Here is a 6,000-nt window from a genome sequence, read left to right as displayed (position 1 = left end):
CGGAAAAACTAAGTTTTCCTCAAAAGTGTTGAATTTGGCAAGAATATCCTAAATTATTTTCAATACAATATTTACCGTACGAAAACTGAAATCCAACATCTCTCATAAAAATATGAACTTAGTTACTATTCAAATTTTTCATAACTCAAATTGTGACCGGTAATATTTAAATATTTGTAAAGATATATGTACATATGAGCATAAAGTAGAAAAGAGCAATAGTTCAAAAGTTTTTCATTTTAAATCTTTATAGACGCACACATGCCCATATGTAGGCATATTTAAACATTGTAACCATAATTACTCTTATCAGGGATAATAATACCTTAAATACCTTAAATAAATAATTTACTAAATTTAAAGTACTCTTCGCAAAATTTGTGTGATTTATTATTTTCAACTGCATCTTAATTCGGAACATAAAATAACTGGATGATGCCTTGTCACGGCGGATAAATTCTCAACTAACGATGCATTCAGCTTTTCAACGATAGGAAGCGTGGACAAAATATTGTCGGCGACCATCATATATTACCTAATAGTAATACTCTCATCTCCCGAAGCGAAATCAAAAATTTTTGAAAGCGCACACTCAACATAGCAATGATGAGACAATTGTGTTGAAAATGGTGAAAATGTCGACTAAGGACCCATCGCATAACAAGCTTATAAACCACCGATTCAGTTCAGTTTCGTTTCTCGAAGGATACGTTGTTCATAGTTGGGAGGATACGGTTAATCGTGTTTGATGTTTTCGCCGTTAATTGCACCAGTGTATGTATTTGTTGTGTGAATACCGCTGAGTATCAAATGTGTAGAAACAGCCTCGTCGTACCAGAATTTTCCGGCCTAAAGGTATATGTGTGCATGAGTGTCCAAGTGTTCAAATATTTTGTGTGTGCGGTTAGGTTGCTTTATTCAAGTTGTCGTCGTTGGCAAAGCGAAGTGATTTTAGTTGCCGAGAGCGCTGTGTGCTGTTTTCGTAGCACGGACACAGTTCAAGTTCAAAGCTGAAAGTGCTTCGCATAATATGATTATCTCTGAAAGTGTCCAGTCACACTCACTCAGCTTCCACTTCAGCGACCATCGTGACCAGCCGCAGGTGTTCGTGTGTTAGTGACGTCTGCATTCGATGCATTTCCCGTATTCGCTCGCGGAAATTTTTCCAAATTAACATATCAATTAGAACCGTACACATACTGAACTTCAAATACATGTGTGTCAACGGATAAAACGGAACGTCAACGCTTGTAGGCGCATGGTGGAAAAAGTAACAATATCACTGATGTGTTCACTTCGAATTGCAACGGCAGATTTACGCAATACGAGACAATGTTTCCAAGCGGTAGCTAAACATTAGGAATTTTATTCCATCAGTAGGTAGGTACCGCTGTCGTCAATAGATCTTATCTGTGGGATGCCCTATAAAGGCGTACCGATTGTTCGATCTCCCCATACATGACAAGCTCCATGAGCACATTATTCGAAAGATTTTGTCGGAAAGCAAACTTACATTAACGTTCTCTCGGGTTGTTGAAAAGAAAATTGCAAAGATTAGTTATTAAATTTACGATTAAGTTAATAATATAATTAAATTTTTTAAATTTAATTCATTTGCTAACTTATTGCACAATAAGGTAATCAGAACCGAGATACATATACATATATGTATGTATGCGTATGTATATAAATATATGTCGAGCTACATGAAACGGTGATCTAGGTGTTCAGTTGAAATAGTTTGTTATAGGTCATTTCGTTCTGAAGTTTTTAGAAATGAAGTTAGACGCATAGTCTTATGAAAATCACATGTAAATCTTAAATAATTTACTAGAAAGAAATGTCTAAAGGTACATGTCTCACAGATATCATATACTCACCTAATGTGTATAAATTTTCAGAGACGTTAGAGACCAAGGTTTTTTGTACTTAACGACAAAGCGGTTTAAATAAGTATACTTACATAGTATTCTTTACATCATGCTCAACTGTCACGCTACTCAAATTCAGTTGTTGTTTTTTAATTGTGAATCAAAACATTAGCATATATTAGTTAGTTAGTAAGGTATTGAAGGTATTAAAAGTATCTTCAGGTGAAGTGTGAAATATTTTTATGAAAAAATCGAAAAATTGGTTAAACGAAACAAAACAAAAACATATGTATCTGCAAAACTTCCTAAAATTAAATAAACCTAAAAAACAAAACAAACAACAAATATTTGAACCCACCATCAGATTAGCAGGTGTGTAACATACGATGAATGTATACCATACATTGTAGACATATGTATACACATGTAGACATATTCATCTTGTTATTTCAGGTCAGACTTGGGCAGCGAGGGCAACTTAAGTTTATTTTATCTTGTTGATGTAAGAAAGGATTGAATCCTAACGTAACACCAGAGCTCAAAGAAAGAATAAAAATAAGGAAGCTACATGAAGGTTTTCTTAAATCTTGCCATTTATTGATATCTAAATTTGTTGTCATAAAATGTATAACTCTTACACGTATTTAAATCCAAACTCATATTTTTAACTAACCAGTAAAAATAAGCACACAATTCAAAATCTATTAGCGATGAACCATTGATTCCTAAGATGCCAAAAATCAATAAAAAATCTGATTCGAACATCAAACTATTCTATTGGCTATTGGCTTCCTCAAACTTCCTGAATCGTGTGCCCGTTTCAACTAACAAATTCCAGTCTAGTCCCTAGGCCTTGGAGTCTATGAAACAATAATAATTCCAATCGAATTACGAGTAATTGTTATTTAACTTTCTAATCCAAATTTTGCTGTTTTAAAAAATGTCTTTTAATTTGGTGCCACACTAATCATTTAGCTTTTCTCAGCTAATAACTTAGTTTAACATTAATATTAGTTAGGTTGTCTAGATTGTTTTAGATGTAAACTAACAATTGATTAATATTCACAATTTGAAAGAATCTTACAATTTATTTGGTAACTATCAGTCTTCAAGAACGCAGCGGTTAAACACAATTATTCCAAGTATAAATATTAGGTCAAGTAAAAAAGTTCGTTCGGTTTTTACCTAAGAGATGGCGTTATCGGCTGAAAAAATTAATTTAGTTTATGGGCCCGATACTGTAAACGAACGTGTAGCACAAAAGTGGTTTGCTAGGTTCCGTTCCGGTCGTCGAAAATTGCGATAAAATCATGGAAATAGTGGAAACAGACCGTCACGTGAGCACTTATTTATTTATTGAGGAACTAAAGATAAGCCAGGAAACCGTTTGGAACCATTTGCATAACCTTGGATTCCAAAAGAAGCTCGATGTTTGGATGCCACACGAACTAACGCAAAAAAACATGACGGACCGAATTTCCATCTGCAAATCGCTGCAGAATCGCAACAAAATCGACCCGTTTCTGAAGCGGATTGTGACTGGCGATCAAAAATGGGTCACTTACGACAAGCGGCCCAGACGGTGGCCAAGACCGGATTGACGGCCAGGAAGGTTTTGCTGTGTGTTTGGAGAGATTGGCAAGGAGTCATCTACTACGAGCTGCTCCCCTATTGCCAAACGCTCAATTCGGCCCTCTACTGTCAACAACTGCACCGCTTGAAGGCATCACTCATCCAGAAGAGGCCTTCTTTGATCAATACGGCCGAATTGTGTTCCATCAGGACAACGCCAGGCCACACACGTCTTTGGTGACGCGCCAGAAGCTCCGGGAGCTCGGATGGGAGGTCCTAATGCACCCGCCTTATAGTCCGGATCTGGCACCAAGTGATTACCATACTTTCCTGTCCAAGGCCCAGAGAGGCCTGTGAAAATTGGCTCTCCGAGTTTTTTGCCAATAGGGACGCACCCTTATACGAGAGGGGTATAATGAAGTTGGAATCTCGTTGGTAACAAGTTTACGAACAAAACGGGTCACATTTGTCTTAAATCGAACAAATGTACACAAAGTTATCATCTTTTGAAAAATCAATAAAAACCCGAACTTTTTACTTGACCTAATATTATATTAATCATACTAAATAAATAGCCTATGGAAATTGTTAAAAAGAATTTCGCAAAAAAAATGTTACAGTAAATATTACTTGAAAAAATCCATAAAGTGTTTACAGAGGAACGATTTTTTTGAAGATTAATTTGGATAAATTATTCCGTTAGAAGCGTCCGTAAAACAAAATTAAAAATTATATATATATATATATATTATAGGAAATTTTATTAAAGCAACAATTATGACTGGAAGATTTAATGGAAAAATGGTCTTGTTGTCACGTATTCCAATAGTACTGTACCGCCTATAACGTTTTCGTCTATATTCATAAAAACCATTTACTATATTGAATAGTTTTTAATAATATAATTTAATATATACCTTAACCACAGAAGCGCGTGGTCGGGTCTTCAAGCAACATATATATAATGTAGACAACTGCTTTTGAGCAGTTTCTTGATTTTAACACTTCTACTTATTATAATAAGAGTTGATAGTATTAAATAATATACACAATTGGCTGCGATAGGCAGACTATATTCTCCCGTAAAGTTCAATTTGGTAATTTGTTGACAAATGGTAACTATAGATGTGTAATTGGGTGTAAGTTGACTTTTTGTTATAATATTACAATTCTAAATTTACAAAATTACAACGATTATAGTTTTAATGTGCATGACATTATAAGTGTGTGAGTATGCATGTGTAATCCTGACTCTTTTCGTTTTAAAGCACGGAGCTACAATAGCAATAACCCAACAGACAGTTTTACCATTTAAAACTATTCACATATTTGTGTACAATTCTAATTACCCATTTTAAAATAAGTATCATAGAATTATGTACATATGTCACATGAACTCTATAAATATACTCACTGCCTCGGCTTTAAATATCTTTCCTTCCATTCCCTTCTGACAGTGGAAGTGAAAGTGGAAGTTATTTGCCTTCGCATAAACATAACGTCTATTCAATCAATAATATTGACACAAATTTTAGAACTGTGACCTCTTCGCTACTTGCGCTATATACATACTTATGTATGTATGTATGTACAAACCCAATGCTTTTGAATTTTACGATTTCAAAATACACTTGTATACATATGTATTTGCTTTTGTATAGCATAAATTGTTAATCCCGATACATTAAGCAGCCTTTTAAAGTGCTCAAATGTGAGAGATTTTTTATGGCGTTTCTCTGTGTTGTCATTTTGTTCATCCCTTTTTAAGATATCGGAATGATTATTAATACTCAGGTGTATTTTGATATTGTATTGATACATAATTATTCTGCTGAATTTTAGTACACGTTTTTAGGAACTCTAACGGAATTGCTTTTGCATGTGAACTCAAAAGAACGTTTAACACGGTCATCTACTGGCTATAATTAACACAAGCTCTAAAGAGTGTAAGAAAACAATTCTTAAACAAGTAAGGAAAGGCTAAGTTCGGATGTAACCGAACATTTTATACTCTCGCAAAGTCAAATGGTATACTCGTTTGAGAAAAAAAATATTAATACTCACTGACCGACATATTCGGCATAGAACTGGTTAGAATAACGAAAAGTATTATAGGTAGTATATGGAAGTAGAGAATATTATTCCCCCGATTTTATCAATATTCGCCAAAACTACATGCTACTAACATACCACAAACTAATACAAGGCTCCCACTGTTTCATTAAGGTACCTCACATACCATCATCAACCATATGGAGTCAGACGAATGTGCGAAAATCTTGATATTAATTACATTTGGGCTAGGTAAAATTTTCACCAGATTTGATCCATTTAAGGCACAAAGATACCTTGTTTTGAGTAAAACACGTCCTCTCATTTTCATTGAGATAACTCACATATTGGCCGGTATATGCGGTATAAAGTCACCCGGAAGTTCAAAAATCTTTATATTAGGTATATGAGGGCTATATGAGGTATTGATCCGATTCAACCAATTTTTGATAAAAAAACATACTAATATCGAGAGTTTCATGTTATATGAATTTCAATTATATAT

General features: G+C 34.4%; 1 protein-coding gene across 3 annotated transcripts in view; it reads left to right on the top strand.

The window, feature by feature from the left end:
• Positions 1–700: 700 nt before the first annotated feature.
• The window catches only part of LOC106624217 (uncharacterized), a 64,910-nt gene continuing 59,610 nt past the window's right edge, over positions 701–6,000 (top strand). For 2 of the 3 annotated variants that reach the window (XM_070107851.1, XM_070107849.1), the window contains exon 1: positions 701–1,380. The gene's annotated coding sequence lies outside the window, so the exon portion shown is untranslated. The remainder of the gene's footprint in view (positions 1,381–6,000) is intronic. The other variant, XM_070107850.1, reaches the window with a different exon arrangement.

Source organism: Bactrocera oleae, chromosome 4 (genome assembly GCF_042242935.1).
Source record: "Bactrocera oleae isolate idBacOlea1 chromosome 4, idBacOlea1, whole genome shotgun sequence".
NCBI lineage: Eukaryota > Metazoa > Arthropoda > Insecta > Diptera > Tephritidae > Bactrocera > Bactrocera oleae.
The sequence above is the reverse complement of the archived record's forward strand: the minus strand, read 5'-3'. Positions and strand labels throughout refer to the sequence as shown.